This window comes from Ambystoma mexicanum, chromosome 10, assembly GCF_040938575.1.
Source record: "Ambystoma mexicanum isolate Mex_15411 chromosome 10, UKY_AmexF1_1, whole genome shotgun sequence".
NCBI classification, from domain to species: Eukaryota; Metazoa; Chordata; class Amphibia; order Caudata; family Ambystomatidae; genus Ambystoma; species Ambystoma mexicanum.
This window is the reverse complement of record NC_090932.1, coordinates 1,279,144,173-1,279,161,290: the sequence shown is the minus strand read 5'-3', so window position 1 is coordinate 1,279,161,290 and position 17,118 is coordinate 1,279,144,173. Positions and strand designations below refer to the sequence as shown.

At 45.4% G+C, this 17,118-nt stretch overlaps 1 long non-coding RNA gene across 1 annotated transcript; it reads right to left on the bottom strand.

The window, feature by feature from the left end:
- Positions 1 to 292: 292 nt before the first annotated feature.
- Positions 293 to 4,137, bottom strand: LOC138493314 (uncharacterized). The gene is made up of 2 exons (XR_011276372.1): positions 3,688 to 4,137; positions 293 to 691 (listed from the first exon to the last, which is right to left on the bottom strand). It is a non-coding gene; the product is annotated as an uncharacterized lncRNA (long non-coding RNA).
- Between the last annotated feature and the right edge of the window lie 12,981 nt (positions 4,138 to 17,118).

Genomic DNA, 17,118 nt, shown 5'->3' with positions numbered 1-17,118 from the left:
TAAATTGTAGATTAGTAGCAGTGGCTGACATAGCAACCAAACTCGGTTGTGGGGATGTTCCAATTCCATTGTTTTTTTTAAAACCCTTGTGACTGTTCTTTTTTAATATAATGGTTTTGTAGCTGTAGTGTGTGGTAACGTGTAGGTGCCACTTCATGGTCCAAACAGGCATGACTGTCATACTGTAACAAGAACACACTGTTAAGACGTGGTGATAGAGTTTAGCTTGGCAAATTAGATTTGTCCGGATTGTCAAATTAGATCTGTCCGACAAAACATTTGTAGCAGACAATTGACGGGTGACTTTACTTTATAGTCCAATATTTTGCAGTTGTTGCACAGCTACATCTCTGGGAACTGCACCATTACACAGACATCTGCCGATTTAATGCTGTGTCTATCAATTGTCCAGGTGAAGTAATAGGCAGGTTCTGAGAAAGGAATGAAGAACACTAGCCATCCCTGCCAAAAAGGTTTTCCAGCTTTTGTGAACAGCCATTAATACATTTTGGAATAGTCAGTTTTCACCCATCAGCTTTTACAATATAATTCTCTTGTTTTTTTCACTGCATCTTCTTTTTCCAGATTCCAACAGTAGCGCTTTTTCTCCTCTACCTTTCTTTTTAATGCCTCAATTATAGCTTTTCGTTATTTCATCAAATGTTTCCTGTGTCTTAATACTGTTTCTTGGCTGTGGGTATGAAAAAGGCAAGTTGAAACTTCATAATGTGACTACTAATACAACAAACATTTTGCCTGAGCTGTACACTGGGGTGACTCCCCTTAAGCATGACCCTATCCGCCCCCTTGGAGTTTTGCTTATTCTTGCTCTCCTTGGCGCTTCCCCTCCCTCCCCATGCAGCTACCCACAACTCAGTGTAGCTGCACACATAACAATGTGTATGGGTACATACCCTTGAGAGTGCGCCGTAACCACTATAATTTATAAATAGTGGCGAGCTGCATCACCAATTCGACAAGGTCTACGCATAAAGACCTTGAATGAATAGGACAGAAAACGGATTGTATTTGCGAATCGCGCTATACCTTGGACATCCTAGATTAGTTCCCCAACACGTGGACTACATTTTCAGGATTGCATCTAAGGTGTCCAAGCACCACTAAACACTTTTAGCACAACGCACCAGACATTGACAGGTCTCTCGGGACTCAACCCTTTAATCATCAAGTACTATCAGAACATTTTTCAAGATATTTTCACAATCAACTTCCAAACCTGGTCACCATACCAAGTGTTCAATTTCAAGGCTTTGAAGATGGCTAAGGTCGAAACATGTGTCGGCTGACTTTATGGGAATAAATTCCCCTAAAGATGAATACCCTGATGATATTGTTTTACTTTCATTCTAAAAGACTGTATACCTAACTTTAAGGAGGTAGAGTGCGATTCGCCAATAGCAATCCATTCTCTGTCCTAGCTGCACACATACTCTGACCTGGACTACGGTCCCCGAGGGCGTTCAACCCATAGCGCTTCGCCAATAACATAAGAGAAATCAGTAGACCATCTATAGTTACTCTAGAGCAGGGGTCTCCAACCATTACATTGGCGTGAGCTACTTTCAGTGGAGGGCCAACAGTGGAGAGATACGGGCGATCGGGGGTGGGGGATGTTCATAAACATTGGAACTTGTACGCATTTTTTTTAGCTGTTCATTTTCTCTTTATAAATGGAGGGAATAACATATGCCTTCACGATTATGTTAATAAAGTTCAAGCCCTGGTAATTTCCTAAGTGTCGCAGGCTAAAACAGTGCCCGTGTGCAAGACAGTCACACGGACACCGTTTCAGCTCGACACACTTAGGAAATGAGCAGATTATAGCCAAATATTATTCAAAGTGCAGTTATTTTCATTTGCGATTGCGCGCCACTTTCTTTCATGTGTCGATTTTGGGCCCGATTCATGGAATATTTGCCCATTTCAAAGTGAATTTGCACTGCTGAAAAGTGACTTCGCACTGCCGACACAAACCCCGATTCATGGAACTGCGGAGAGTATTTTTGCAGCGCAAAGTCAGGGCAAAGTTATTTTGTACTGCAAAAATGAATATGCGCTGACTTTGCCCGGACTTGCACTGCAAAAATATACTTTGCACGGTACAAAGAATCAGGGTTTGCAGTGCAAGGTCACTTTTCAGCAGTCCAAATTCACTTTGAAACGTGTGCTCTGCTGGTGGGAGACTTTAAATGCCGGGAGACTTCAAAGTGCAGCCACCACTCATGTCAGCGAAGAGACACATATGACCGGTAAGAAAGGCAGGTAAAATTTGCTTTCTGGAATCTTGAAATGAAATAACAGGTTAACAGTGCTGAGTAGAATCAAAGTGGAATTTCATAAATATGTCAATAATTCCATGCTATGCGCCTGTTGCATAGTATCACGCCAGCAGAAACGTGTGAATCTTTGGGATAGCAGAAAGTTGATGGAAAACTTTTAGTATGATAGTAAAAACCCTGAAGGGAGTACATGCCTTATTTGCGAGGAATGAGTTTTGAAGAAAATAGAAGAAAAAGTAACTTACTGGAGAATGCGGGCATCGATCCCACTACCTCTCACTCTATCATGTGAGCCAATCACCCTCCTGTTCAAACGTCCTTGATACACAGCTCCAGAGCTAAAGCACAGTAGACAGCACACACTTGCTTGGCTGTCCAGGCATCCGTAGTGCATAAAGTCGCTTCTCCTTCTGCCGCAGGGGAAATCTCCATCGCACCCTTTTGTCCAAAACAAAATACCCATTACCTTGTTTTCAAAAGTCCAAATGGGGCTTCTGTAATGCAAAATGAGCCCAGGGAGGCATGCAGCTATCATGCTGAATATTTGTGCTTCGCTCTGGACTCATTTGCAATCATATGAGTTACTATTAGAAATAGCAGGGCTCTGGCGAGGAAGTCCCAAGGGGGCTTGCTCGCCAGAGCCCTGTCATCTAAAAATAGCTTACACGGTTGCTAATGAGCCCAGGGTGAGCGGAGACAGTAAGCATCATAGCTGAAATTCTCAGTTGCACCCTGGGCTCTCTGCCGAGCTGCCCACCCCTCCTCCGATGGCACAAACAGATGTGCACACATGAGAGATGGGGCCGCAGTAAAGCACACAGACGCACACAAAAAAATAATAATAAAAACAAATATCACAATCGCCACCTCACCCGACCCACCGACCTCACCTCAAATTCTGCTTCAGGCAGCCTCCGTCCACACTTTAAAGCCCCTGGGCAGCCCCAACTTGGAAAAAAGAAATGTGCGCCACAGTGCTTTTAAAAGAGAAAGCCCGGGCTCATCAACACAGCACAAAAGGAAACAACTGTGGCCAATGGCAGAACAGCTTGCAGCAGCAAGGGACCTGCTCTGGCCAATCACAGGACACATTCCATATGCTTACAGATTTGCAGGCCTGGGATTGGTCAGAGCACTTCCTTGCATCTTTTTTTTTTCTGAAAGTCGAATGCGAGCGATTTAAGAGGCTCCAGCGAGCTACCAGTCGCTCGCGATTGACCGTTTGGAGACCCCACTCTAGAGGAAAGAGATGCTGTAAATGAGGTGGACATTGTGTAGCATTCATCTGTATGTGTGAAAAAGGGGAACGACTCCACATAGGGACGTCAGATGTACCCTCTTCCCCCCAAACATCAAATAGATGAACAAAAAAAAACACATTGCTTACTTAACTAGAAAAGCATGACTCCTTGAAATCCTTTTCTTCACGTATTTCTCTCCTACTTTCATCGATACCCTCTATCAGCAATTTCCAATTAACTTCACCAGGAATTGCAAAGGCTCAAATTCCCCATCCTTTCAAATGCACAGAGAATTGTCTGAATCAAAGAGTGCCATGATAACTTGTGTTCTTGTCTAAAAGAAGAAATAAAATATGTAAATTTAGTATGTGCCAAGTATTTGTGAACCAGGTCTGTACCCAAAACCATTAATTTATAGTGGACTATGGATGTTCCTGCCTGATGTGTCCCGATTTATGAGTGAAGCGTCTCTTGGTGCTTGGTTAACTTCCTCCAAGACTTCCACCCATTGTGGCTTTAACTAGTTGCATCTGTTCGCAAATTTAGAGGTGTGTGTTCTGGAGAGGCAATACGTTCTTAACTGCAGAACTCTTGTACCTAAAATACAGCAGTCATTTTGTGTGTGACCTTTAAAAACCAAACACATGTTTCAGTTTCTTAAATGTAAATATCAACCATAGAGAGCCCCACCTTGCAGACAGCAACATGTACAAGAAATAGGAGGGTATGCAGTGACAGCACCCATGACTAAAGTGATCTTTACTGGGGGAACAAAAAGTAAATATTACACCTTAGCAGGAAGGCCTTTGCTAATATGAGCCAGGCACTATCCTCCAGAAGGGTCACAAGCCCCCCCCCCACATAAGCATCGCTAATGTGCAATAAATTATGCACTACAGCTGAACTAGTGCAGCGCTCATAGCAGTGGAAAAATCCTGCAAAAAAGTAAACCAATCCATGGGTAAACTTTGCAGAGGCATGGTTTATCGTACATGCACCACGGCTGGATACATGTAGATAACCTATTACGTAGAGGGTCGGGTGCACCTATCTGAGGAAGGCATGGACTATTTGTGTAGAACATTGTGGGGGCATTGGAGGAGCAACAGCATTAAAGCCAGAGAGGGGCAGCCAGTAGGAGCATTTATCCCCTACTTGGCAACGGTTTGAAAGCGATCAGCCTGATCCGTATAACAGTCATTGTGTGGAACTGGGAAGAAGTCGCCCCACCCACGAAAAGGGGGCGTCTGTATGCTGAACAGCTAGGGCGTTTTATGGCAGAGGCCTTCAAACTGGGGGGCCCAAATGATGCCAGTTGGTGGGGGGGCTTGAAGGATTATGGTGACTTTTTAATAGAAAATATAAGGATTTGTGGCGGGGGCAGAAATTATTTTACTCAAGGCGGGGGCTCAGCATAAAAAGGCTTGAAGACCACTGCCTTAAGGGAATAAAGTGACCTCCCACTTTCAAATAGCAAAGCAATTCACAGCTCTCCTTTCACGTCCAGGTCAGAAAACTACCGCTACTGCGCCAGTCCTGATACACAAGGCTGCTGAAAAATCCAGACAAATCCAGACAAGCAAGAAAATAGCTCAACATCCTCTAACGAGAATGAATTGGTCCCATCATTAGATAAAAAGAAAAAACATAAAAAGCATTCACCCAAGATCATCATAAACAATGATCAAAAAAGATTGTTTCAAAATTAATGACAGGGATCACTATCCCTAGCAAGCATTCAATAAAGTTTACAGGCAAACTTCAATTAACTGCTGAGGTCAAGTGGCTGGAAAAAACGCATTGAAGGGGCAATAAAATCCCTCCGGGAACCTCATCAACCTATATAGAGAATGTGACATAAGTATAACTAGAACATGCAGTAACCCAGCGTCCCCAAAACTTACATTTGTATATATTAAATCATGTAGCGATTTCCCCAAAGTGTTGAACAAACTAAACGTAGATGAGTAGAGCATGAGGGGAATTAGAACACGGTCCCCTGCGCATAAAGGATGGCACAACTAGCCCTACTGTGAACTGAAAAGGCAATGGAAAACAGGGGTGAACAAGACATGTGCCCTTTCAAATAAATGGTGTAAAAAGCTCTGCCTCGCGGGTATAGCATCCGTAACTTCCAGCAGTGAAAAAATTATATTCAAAAGCATTACAATATAAAATGAGTCTTTGAATTCCAGAGGATGAAGGCAATACAGGCAATACATGTGCCCATCTCCTTTGTAGACCTTGTTCAGTCCGCATGCAGCACACAGACGGAACAACGCCTTCCCAGACATTGGGAAAGAAACAAATTCAACCTTGTAAAATAGAAGATAACACAAGGTGATCCCACTACTTTGGAGACGGTTGAAATCTTAAGGGAGCCACAGGGGGCGGGGCTATTTATACCCTACGTCCTATTGGGTGAGGCTTAAGCGGTCCAAAAACGACGTAGATAGGACACAGAAGTGTCAAAAAATTTCCTATGGAAAACGTCTTTATAAAATACTGAGAGTTCCCAGCCTGACGACAGTTTGCTTTTTATGGGGGGCAGCTTTACAGAACCACTTTAGGGGTGCTCTGACCTTGAACTTCACAGAGTACCTGCCCTGTACACTTTTCACATTACACAAATCTCAACTATGTTCCCCAGCTTGAAACGGGGGGGGGGGTAGGAGGGGGAAGCATTGAAACTCTCATGCAAATTCAGTTGCTGGAAAATTAATGGATGCCACTTTTTTTTAGTTGGCTGGTGTACAATGGCTTAAGTGAAAGCAATGATCAGGTTGCAAGCATTGCTAAGAGAAATAAATAGATGTGGGGCATCTGTCCACTGTTGGTTAGATGAGTCTTTTTCTCTCCCTTCTTCATGAGAGCTTGGATGGCCAATATCTGCAACCATTCTCTGTGCGCCGAATCACAACAGAAAATCTAAGCCCAAAGCACCATGTGCCACCAGAAGGAGGAACGCAGGAACCAAAGAACTAATTCATCAGGGCATTTCAACCATCCCCAGCCTGAGACTACACCTGGCGGTGTGTGCAGCACACCCTGTACCAAACAGCGGCTCAAACAGTCTGCCACACACTTCAAAATTTAGCCAGCCTTCATGCTAGCCAAACAAAACCTTGCCACTCGGCACCCTGCTTCAGAATTAAGCAATATTAAAGTTGCTGCGAAAGTCGCACAATCCACACATCAACAATCCCCACACAAGGGAAATCTATGCTAGTGGGTGTCTGCACTGGCATGCAGCTGTCTGGGCAATATACATATACAAATACTTATTGAAAATTACAAGCATTGTGCCCTCTATATACAAGAGACACATTCTCACAGGGGCTATGCGACACTGCAATGTTCTTAAGCAGACGACAAGAGTCAAATCTTGAGTATCGCTGGGTCCGTGCAACTCTTTCCTTCCCAGTAAAGCACCGGAATGATTTTGCTCCTACCCACTGAAGGCGTGGTCACGGGTATGAGTTGTATATGCACCGTACCGGACACATAGCAACGTCGCACACAAGGGCACAGCAAGCACGTGGATAATGGACCACTTTAAAGCAACCAGGGATTTTGCAAAGGTTTGTTTAGTACATTGAGCTTCTGCCGTTTAAGCCCACACATGCACTGTCCCCTAGGGACCAGGGAGGATAAGTGTTCATCCAAACTAGCAATCAAAATATATGTTAACATATAGCAGTGCCAGCAAGATAGCAATTAGGTTTTTTGCCTTTTTAAAAAAAAAAAAACATTTTCTTGATAACAAGATAGTCACTCTACGGGCAGTGGTCTTCAAACTTGTTTGACCCCCCAATCCCTCCCTAAGAAAAAGGTACCTGGCTTGGGCCCCTCTATCCACATGGACTCCAAAATGTTTATCTGGTGTAGAATGGTGCCAAATGGAGGTGTGGGTGCCAAACAACATTCTTTCAAAATCATTGCTTGCAATAACTCAAATTAGAGGGCAAATATTTGTAAACGCAGCATTCTGAATTTTTTGCTACAGGGGACGTGACTAAAAATAGCGTTGGATATTTATTTCAAAGAGTAACGTAGGACATACGTAAGTACAAAAACTTGGTTACTATCAATGCAGTCACTTGCAAATTGGACAGTGGCATACAGGAGAGCTAGTATGAAGGGTGGCCCTGCCTTTCAGCAGCCAGCCATCACTATTGGGTTCAATTTTTGCAATAACCTGTGGTTGGCTTTCTTCCAGCTTTGACCGATATTTAGTCTTTAGGGCTGCAAAAGTTGAAAATCCAATCTTGCAAAGGTACAAGGTGCTGAAAGTAACAGCACATTGACTGCATTTGGATAAAAGGAGGAAACTGCATTTTGTCAAAATCCACCCAAGGACAATTTTTTGAATTGATTCTCCAGTAGGCGATCACTTTGAAGTTCCATTAGTTCCTCCTGAAGGTGTATTGGGAGGTGGGTGGGCCCCTACGTCCGATAGGAAAGGCTGAACTACTCAGTCATTGATGCTACAATTGTCCTCTGGAAAGTACTTTTGAGAGTGGTTCTGAGATGGTTTCCCATTAGTACAGCAACACATGAAAAGATCATACTCCACCTCCTCAAGAGCGTCTGCTAATAATGAAACGCGTCGGAATGCAGACATTAACCCTCCTCCTCCAAAGCTCCGACTTCTTCTTAAATGCTGACATTTTTGTGTTCATAGCCAATGATGTGGTTTCTTTTCTGTGCCTTGCAGGGAGAGGTTTAGAAAATGTAGCTTTTCAAAGAGGTTTCCATAGTAAGCTAACAGTACAAGCCAGTGTGAATCACACAGAGGGTCTTCTTTCGTCTGGTCTAAACCCAGGAGAAAGCGTCTCACTTTGTTCCAGAGTTCCTAAACATAATATAAAACCTTTCCCCCTGGAGATCAACCTGACCTCCGTGTGAAACAAAGCATAATGTTCAGCTCCCATTTCTGCACATAATGTGGCAAACAGATGGGCTCTTGTGCGGTGCATCTTAATAAAATGCACAATCTTTACAAAAAAAAGTCAGCACCTCTGAGAGTCCATTCCCCATATTGCACACAGGCAAAGCTTCCTGGGGATCACGCAGTGTGTCTCCACAATATACGTGGAGCTACTATCAACACTTTTACTTTTAACCCAGTTCTAGCACCAGACATTGAAGGAGCACCATCGAAGCAAATACCAACACACGCCTCCCACTTTAGGCAGTGGGAACTTAGGAAGTAGTTAACAATGTTGCTCTGCCCTGAATTGGTTTACAAAATATTTCAAGCACGATATCAATTCTGTACTGATAGGAGAGGACAGGTCAGTGATGCGGCGGAAAATTGTGGTGTCAGACAAAGATACTTTCGCATTTCTGCACCGTCATTAAGCATTACCCGGTTGACAGTGAGAATTGTTGGCAGAATTACTCGCAGCATCTGTAAAGGGCTTTCCCCCCTCAGATAATGTGGTAAGAAGCTTCCAAAGCATTTGCAGGTACTGAGGCCACGTTTTAACAGTGTCTTTTGCTTGTGTATGCCTTGTAGCTGCCGTACAAACAAATCCAGGTTTTTTTTTTATAAGGTTTTGTTTCCAAATGCGCCTTAAGTGTTAGCTTCAGGCTTGCTAATGTAGCGCCACAAACCTGTTACGCTCACCTGGTATCCACAGTGACGGCTCCCAGCCGGGTTACTCGCTAGTATGCTTCTCAGTTTTGCCCTGATGTGGTCTGCAGGGAAGGTTCTGCCTGAAAATACAGAAGGACTGTGTTCAAGACTGACCGACTGGGGTAAGTATCCTCCCTCCACCCCCGTATGATTTCAGTCCCTCTGGCTCCCTCTCCTCACCTTGTGGTTGAATTAGGTGTGCTCTCCGTTCTGCCTTCTTTGCAGGGGCGCGTTGTCTTTCATGGGCGAGTGCGGTCCAGTTACTTCACTGATGCCGGCCCGTTTGATATTGTTCAGGTAGGTCTTATTGCTGTTCTTTAGTTTTGTTGCTATCCTGCATGCCTTTCTTTGTTTAAAATGTCTCTTTTTTCTCCCTTAGGTAGGCGGAGCTTCAGCGCGGCGAACTGGCTTGGTTGAGCCCTGCTGGTAAATGATGGCACATTAAGAGCGCTATGATGCGGTAAGTAAGCGCTATGCGCAGTGCTGCGAAGTCTTGCCTTTGCTAACCTGTGTTTTCCTTCCTTGTAGGTCGCACTGTTCTTCAGCGCGAGTGGAATGTCCAGAGTGGTGCCAGCCGAGAGGCGACCAGCCAGGTAAGCCTTTTGAGCAGTTCGTAATTTGTAAATGTCTCTACTGCTTTCTTTAATGTTGCCTCTATCTTTCTCTTTCAGGTCGTTCTGTCCGGGAGGCGTGCAGATTCGAGGAAGCTGTTCTCAGTAGCTGCAAGTGTTTAAAGATGAAGACTGCAGGTAAGATGCTGTTGCTAATGATGTTCCTTTTGTCTCCTTGCAGGTTCTGCTTCTCTGAGGTTCGAGGGAATAGCTGAACACGGTGAGCGTTACGTTGCAACCTGTAAAATAACGAAAAGCGTGTTGTCTTGCTCGGGTGTGGTTTAAATAGCCCAAACAAAATAGTCCAGGTAAAGTAGTCCCTAGGCTACCACACCCAAAACACTAGACCGCATAGCTTGGTTCTTAAGAACCAAGCTATGTGGATGCCTCCATGTTGGCTCACAATACAATAAAGTAGTTCCCAAGCACATTGTTTTTCATGGTGTATGAGCCTGGCGCCATAGGCGCCAGGACTTGCCCCATGAGGGCTTTTGAAGAGGATGCTAGGCTCTAGAGGCCCGAGTCCTGACTCCACCTGGCCAATGGGTTTGCCAGAGGGGGTTTTGGGCGAGGGTCGTGACAGCACTCCCCCTAAGGCGTTCCCCCTTGGTGTTCCTTCTGTCTGGCCCAGGTTTGGTTGGGAAGTTCTGATGGAATTTCCTGATTAGATGTGGTGCGTGGATATTCTCACTGGGCTCCCAGGATCTATCTTGTTGTCCAAATCCTTTCCAATCGACGAGATAATATAGCTTGGTCCTAGAGTATTTAGAGTCCAAGATATCTTTGACTTCGAATTCTGGTTCTCCGTCAACAAGTATGGGCTTAGGTGATGTCCCAAACCGTGTGCCGGGTTGCATTGGTTTCAGGAGGGTCACATGGAATACAGGGTGGATGTGTAGATTAGGTGGTAAATCCAGTTTCACGTCTGTTGGGTTCATAATTGCCTTAATGGTATAGGGTCCTAAGAATCTGGGATGAAAGGTCCGGGTTCCCTTGATGGGTACGAATTTAGCGGCTAACCAAACTTTGTCTCCTACTTGATAATCAGGGGCCTTTTTCCAGTGTTGGTCGGCGAATCTCTTTTGTTTTTCTTTGGCATGAATAAGGTGTTCCTTTGCCCTTTTGAAAGCCTGAGTAATGGTTGTGTGTAGAGTCTTTACCGCTGGCATTTCCAAGCTGACTGGAAGGTCTAGTTCAGAGGTACATGGATGTCTGCCATAAATGGTATTGAAGGGCGTTTGTCCCGTTCTTGAATGCAAAGAATTGTTATATGCATATTCGGCTATCCATAGTAGGTCTTTCCAATTCCTTTGTTCGTGGTGCAGCATGCACCGTAAATATTGCTCGAGTGTCTGATTGGTTCTCTTGGTTTGGCCATCCGTTTGGGGATGATGACTGGTAGATAGCCGAACGTCGATCTGCGCCATTGTACAACATTTTTTCCAGAAGTTTGAAACAAACTGGCTGCCTCGATCAGAGACCAGAACCGAAGGGAAGCCATGTAGCTTAACCACGCCCTCCAGGAACACTTTTGCTAAAGTGGCTGCGTCTGGGAGGTCTTTGAGAGGAATAAAATGGGCCATCTTCGAGAATAAGTCCACAACTACAAGGATGGTGTTGAACCCTTGGCTTGGAGGTAGATCAGTGATGAAGTCAAGGGAAAGAGTGTGCCATGGAACTGGAGGAATGTCCAATTGTTGTAGGAGACCAGATGGTTTTTGTTTCTGTGATTTATTTTGTGCGCAGACACCGCAGGACTGAATATACTGAATGATGTCCTTACGCCAGGTAGGCCACAAAAAGTTCTCTTTCACCTTAGCTAGCGTTTTGGCGATCCCAGGATGCCCTTTGATCAGTGAGTTGTGATAGTTTTAAATAATATGCTGTTGTAATTCCTTCTTGGGTACATATAGGCGATCCCTAAAAAAGGGTAGATGGTCCTTGATGGTATATTGTTCTCCTTGAGTTTGCCATGGAAGGTAGGCATCAGGATTCATTGTCCGTTGGATTTCTTTTCGTAGTTCTGCTTGTGTTAAGGCTGTCGTGATACCCAAGAATTTGTCTTCAGGTATAATAGGTACTGGGTCTGGAGTTGTATATACTATTTAATCTATGCCCGTGCGAGATAAGGCATCCGCCTTTCCGTTTCTGACTCCTGGTCGAAATGTGATTACATAATCATATTCGGCAAAGAAAAAGCCCACCGTAATTGGCGCGAGGACTGGGCCTTGGTTGTTTTGAGATATTGCAGGTTTCGGTGGTCTGTGATGACTGCAATGGTGTGTCTGGCCCCCAGAAGGTAGTGCCTCCAGGCTTTAAAGGCGGATTTGATAGCCAGGAGTTCCTTGTCCGTGATGGCATAATTCATTTCTGGAGGTGAGAACTTTTTCGACCAGAAGGCAACAGGATGTAGCTGGCCAGTTTCCGGGTCTCTCTGTGAAAGGACAGCCCCCATTGCGAGACTGGATGCATTAGTTACAGCGACATAAGGGAGGTCTGGACGAGGATGCCGCAGGATTGGAGCGGAGGTAAACCTTTGTTTAAGTTCCTGAAAAGCTTCTTCTGCTTCTTCGGTCCAAGCAAACTTTTTATTGTTTTTTCGTAATAACACTTTGTTTGGGTGCACAACCTGAGAGAAGTCAGGGATGAACAGGCGTAGAAGTTCGCAAAGCCCAGCATGCTTTGTACCCCTTTCAGAGACGTCAGTGAAGGCCATTTCAGAATGGCATCTACCTTGTGCACGTCCATTCTGATGCCTCTTGGAGTAAGGATAAAACCAAGAAATTCTACTTCGGTGATGTGAAAAAAGCATTTTTCAAGCTTTGCAAACAAGCGATGTTGACGGAGCTTGGTGAGGACTGAACGAACGTGCCTGACATGATCTTGTTCCGAGGCTGAGTATACTAAGATGTCGTCTATGTACACTAAGGCGCACACATCAATTAACTCCCTTAAGACGTCATTCATAAAATACTGGAATGCCGCAGGAGCGTTGCATAACCCGAAGGGCATGACTTGATATTCAAACAAGCCGTACTTAGTACGGAAGGCGGTTTTCCATTCATCTCGTTTTCTGACTCAGGCCAGGTGGTACGCTCCTCGAAGGTCCAATTTGGTATAAATCTGGGCATCTCTGACTTGGTCTAGCATCTCAGGTATAAGTGGCAAGGGGTAGCGGTTCTTCACAGTGATCTGGTTCAATGCGCGGTAGTCAATACAGGTTCTCAAGTCTCCTTCCTTTTTTTCGGTACGAAGAACAAAGGACTGGCTGCGGGGGACTTAGAAGGATGGATAAATCCGTTTGCAAAGTACTCGTCTAAATAGGATTTCAAATGAAGGTTTTCTGGTTCTGTGAGAGCATAGATCCTGCCGCAAGGGATTTGTGCACCAGGAACAAGGTCAATCTGACAGTCATAGGGCCTGTGCGGCGGCAATGTATTGGCTTGGTCCTTTCGGAAAACATCCTGGAAATGATGGTATTAACTTGGCAAGGTATTAGTTGCTCCCAGGGTTGATACTGTCGCTCCGGGAGTCATGGGGTTACAGATGTCGGGTTTCTCCTCTTGGTAATAGCAGGCAGGGGTGCAGTCACCGGGGAAGGTTAATTTTCGTGCCCGCCAGTCTATCAAAGGGTTGTGAGCAACCAACAATGGCATCCCTAGTATTAGCCTGAACTGAGGTGCCTTGATGAGTTCGAATGAAATAAGACTCCCGATGTCCGTCCTGGCACAGCAAGGTTACCCTGGCTGTGCACTGGGTTACTGGTCCAGAAGCGATTTCTGTCCCATCCACGGTGGTTACCTTGTCCATAGTTGGTTTAGAACACAAAGGAAGGCCCATCTCTGCTGCCAGTTCTTGATCAATATAATTTCCAACTGCTCCGCTATCGATGTATGCTTCAACGGCATGCATTCTTGACGACTGTTGGTGGTTAATTAAGATCACTGGTATTGCAAAGTGCGAGGTCAGCAACTCTTTCTTCTCACTCGACAAACTGACCTCTACATTTGTCCAGCTTGGTAGTTTTCCGATTCCTTAGCTTCATCCTTCTCCGTGGCCCCGACTGTTCTTCTTGGGGGTTTTACTGGACATTCCTTCAGGAAATGTCCTGGTTTCCCACAATACAAACAAAGCTGTTGTTGTCTTCTTTGTCCCGCTCTTGTTTTGCTAATGGAGGCCGTATCCCTCCAATCTGCATGGGTTCTACAGCATTTTCAGGTACAGTGGGTGTGTTTTCCATTGGTCGAACATACACGGTCCGAGGGTCCGTCTTAGACCGGTCTGCCTTTCGGTCCTGCAACCGGTGGTCTAGCTGCACAACCAGATTTATGAATTCTGCACAGTCTCTGGGTGGATCAACCACGTGGGCTAAAATGTCCTTCAATTAGCCTCGTAAGCCTCGATGGAATAACGTGGTTCTTTTGTTTTCTGGCCACCTAGCTTCGCAACCAGTCTGTTGAAGGTAGCAATGTACGTTAACAAGCCCTGATTCCTTGTCGGAGGGACAAGAGTTCATTGTCTACTGCTTGTTCCTGGGTATGGCGAGCAAAAAGTTTTTCCATTTCTCTCTGGAACCCCCCAAAGTCATGTAATAGAGGATTGTCATGGGTTACCAACGGCACCGACCAATCTGCTGCACTACCACTCAGGTATGATAAGACAAAAGCTACCCGAGCTTGGTCGTTTGGAAATGCTCCAGGCCTACAAAGAAAATGAAGGCGGCACTGATTGATGAATGCTGCATACTTCCGTGGGTCGCCTGAGAACCTTTCTGGTGGTGCCAGGGGCACTGTTCCAGGTAAAGTGATCTGTACCGGAGTGGGTGGTATGGCGGGGTTTTGCATCGTTGGATTGCTTCCAGGTAGAGGCGTCTGTCCTGCCTGTGATTGCAAGTATTGCCTACTAATCTCTTCAGTGCGTTCTTTGGTCACTATTATGTCTCTCCGGAGGGCATTAGTGTCTTGTCGGGCAGAATTAACCTCAGCACAAAGCTCTCCTAGTAATTGGGCCAATTGGTCCATTTCTGATGTCTCCATGGCGCCCATGTGGATTCGTTATGTACGCTCACCTGGTATCCACAGGGACGCCACCCAGCCGGGTTACTCGCTGGTATGCTTCTCAGCTTTGCCCTGATGTGGTCTGCAGGGAAGGTTCTGCCTGAAAATACAGGAGGACTGTGTTCAAGACTGACCCACTGGGGTAAGTATCCTCCCTCCAACCCTGTATGATTTCAGTCCCTCTGGCGCCCTCTCCTCACCTTGTGGTAGTTACGCGTGCTCTCCGTCCTGCCTTCTTTGCAGGGGCGCGTTGTCTTTCATGGGCGAGTGCGGTCCAGTTACTTCACTGACGCCGGCCCGTTTGATATTGTTCAGGTAGGTCTAATTGCTGTTTTTTAGTTTTGTTGCTATCCTGCATGCCTTTCTTTGTTTAAAATGTCTCTTTTTTTCTCACTCAGGTATGCGGAGCTTCAGCGCGGCAAACTGGCTTTGTTGAGCCCCGCTGGTAAATGATGGCGCATTAAAAGCGCTATGATGCGGTAAGTAAGCGCTATGCGCAGCGCTGCAAAGTCTTGCCTTTGCTAACCTGTGTTTTCCTTCCTTGTAGGTCGCGGTGTTCTTCAGCGCAAGTGGAATGTCCAGAGTGGTGCCAGCCGAGAGGCGGCCAGCCAGGTAAGCCTTTTGAGCAGTTCGTAATTTGTAAATGTCTCTACTGCTTTCTTTAATGTTGCCTCTATCTTCCTCTTTCAGGTCGTTCTGTCCGGGAGGCGTGCAGATTCGAGGAAGCTGTTCTCAGTAGCTGCGAGTGTTTAAAGATGAAGACTGTAGGTGAGATGCTGCTGCTAATGATGTTCCTTTTGTCTCCTTGCAGGTTCTGCTTCTCCGAGGTTCGAGGGAATAGCTGGACATGGTGAGCGTCACTTTGCAAGCTGCAAAATAACGCGAAGCGTGTTGTCTTGCTCGGGTGTGGTTTAAATAGCCCCAGCAAAATAGTCCAGGTAAAGTAGTCCCTAGGCTACCACACCCAAAACACTAGGAACCAAGCTATGTGGATGCCTCCATGTTGGCTGACAATACAATAAAGTAGTTCCCAAGCACATTGTTTTTCATGGTGTATGAGCCTGGCGCCATAGGCGCCAGGACTGGCCCCATGAGGGCTTTTGAAGAGGATGCCAGGCTCTAGAGGCCCGAGTCCTGATTCCACCTGGCCAATGGGTTTGCCAGAGGGGGTTTTGGGCGAGGGTCGTGACAAAACCACACACTGCAGCTTAACTTGTCAGCAACTTCGATCCATGTGAACCCAAAAAAGACATATTTATGTGTTTTTGCATTTCTCGTGTCCGTTTCCACCTCTCCTTCCGCTTTTCGTTTGAGATTCCTACCATCTTTGGGCACTAGGAAACTATCCAGTTCTACCATCACCATCTTTGGGCACTAGGAAACTATCCAGTTCTATGGGTTATTTCTGCATTTTAAAGCCCAAACACAAAAAAGACTGATTTTTTCCCGGCCATTTTTGTATTGACTTTAAAGTGCGGAATTCACATACTGCCCCCCTCCTTCCCCACCCGCTCATTAACTTGTCAATCGGGGTGGCCCCGAACCCCCAATTTCCCTCCCCCAACACACGCATCTTACCCATATGCAGACACACAGTCCAAAACACACCTCTGCCTCCTGTGACGACTCTGCTGGGTCTCACAGCGCCTGTCAGCCCTGCACGCACTCATGTGCGACAGGGGTTTGACAAGTATGATCGTTCGATTTAGAAAGACTGCTCTGAGAGGTCACAGAGTGGTCTTTCTAAATGGACAACCCCCACCCCCAATCGGTACAGTGAAAAAGATATTTTCTTCACTTAGTACCAATGATCCATCTAAAAAAGGATCCTGACTCTGAAAACATTGCAACCCCCCACGTTAATTTATGTCACGTTATTTTTTAAAAACCATTTAAGGTTTTCAAAAATTAAAAATGCTTTAAAATAATTAAATTGAGAAAACACCACATAAGATTTAAAACTAACCACGTGAAAAGGCTGGGGGGGGGCGAAAAACAAAACCATGTGAACAGCTTGGGGGAAAAACAAACTCAGCAGTAATGGGTCAGAAATGCTGCTTGGATTTAAAAAAAACAACACATTGATACAAGTCTCAGAAGACTCCCTGTTCAGATCGTGAAGTTCTAGCTCAAATTTTTTGTTGAAGTGTGGTCAAGGACTAGGCCAGAGGGCGGCGAAAACCACACCTGGATGCACATTTCCGATATATACCTTCAGCACTTCTACTCAACCAATATTACATAGGGAGAAGAAATCCTTACTTGCCT